A 1347-nucleotide genomic window follows, 5' to 3' on the forward strand; every position below is an offset into this window, starting at 1 on the left:
GGAATTGCTGGGTCAAACGGTATCTCTATTTGCAACTTTTTGAGAAAGTGCCATACCGCTTTCCACAGTTGCACCAAGCTTCAACAATGTTAATGCACACTGGAGACTGTGAGGCTGGTTCAGGATCGAAGAATCCCCTGGATGCCGCCTAACAAGAACAAGGCACAACAGTTTTACAACTTTTTGGTCTCAAGATAGGAACTCTTACACAGTGTTGGTGGGATTGTAAAATGGTACAACCACTCTGGAAGGCAGTTTGATGCTTCCCCATAAAGCTGAACACAGAAATTCCAAGTGATCCAGCTAATCCATGGAAAATACCACAAGAAAATGAGAACTGAAGCACAAACGGAGACTTGTACACCAATGTTCACAGCAGTGGTATTCACCTTTGCAAGAACATGGAAACAGCCCACATGTCCAACCACAATCAAATGGATTGAGAAATTATAGTACATTTACACAATGGAATACTATGCAGCATGTAGGAGTAATGATTTTGTAAATTATTACCTAACTTGGGAGGGAGAACATTATGCTAAGTGAAGTAACTCAGACCCATAAGGACAAATACTGTATAAGACCATTATTGTAGAATGAGTATGAGGATCCAAGGGGGCAGACAGTAGGAGTACAGGGGTGAGGATGGGCAGGAAGAGAGGGTGCTGCTAATCATAGGGGTAGCATAATTTGATGGGGGGCACTAAGGAAATGGGAAAGATCTGGTGTGAAAAACAATGCATACGAACTTTGTAAATAAAATAAAAATTAAAAAAAAAATTCCCCAAACTAAAATCTTTCTGGTCTTAGGTCCTTTTTATACTTCCCCAAATTACCGGAGAACTCTAAGATCTTTTGTTTAGGAAGCATAAATCTATCAATATTAAGTAGATTAGAACTCAAAGTTGAGAAATTCAAAGTCCAATGTGTTACCAAAAGTGAAAATTTGAAAAAAGAAAACTTCAAGATAAAGGTAAATAATCCAATAGAAAAATGGGCACAGGTTATAAACAGACACTTTACCAAAGAAGACATACAGATGGTTAACAAGCACATGAAGAAATGTTCAAAATCCCTAGCTCTAAGAGAGATGCAAATCAAACAACTATGAGATATCATGTCACCCTAGCCAGAATAGCAAAATTTAACGGAACAACAAGAAACAACTGCTGGCGAGGTTGTGGAGAAGCTGGAGCCCTTAAATCACTGTTGGTGGAAGTGTAAAATGGTGCAACCATTGTGGAAGGCGGTATGGTGCTTTCTCAAAAAGTTGCAAATAGAGATACCATTTGACCCAGCAATTCCACTACTGGGAATATACCCCAAAGAGACCATAACTAACATCTA

General features: G+C 39.0%; 1 protein-coding gene across 1 annotated transcript in view; it reads right to left on the minus strand.

Moving 5' to 3' along the window:
- LOC102843525 (acyl-CoA-binding domain-containing protein 6-like) overlaps positions 1-1347 on the minus strand; it is a 336108-nt gene that overhangs the window by 31957 nt on the left and 302804 nt on the right. The gene's annotated exons all lie outside the window — the stretch shown is intronic.

The sequence above is a fragment of the Elephantulus edwardii genome, unplaced genomic scaffold, assembly GCF_000299155.1.
Source record: "Elephantulus edwardii isolate Elephantulus edwardi_28Jun2011 unplaced genomic scaffold, EleEdw1.0 scaffold00061, whole genome shotgun sequence".
NCBI classification, from domain to species: Eukaryota; Metazoa; Chordata; class Mammalia; order Macroscelidea; family Macroscelididae; genus Elephantulus; species Elephantulus edwardii.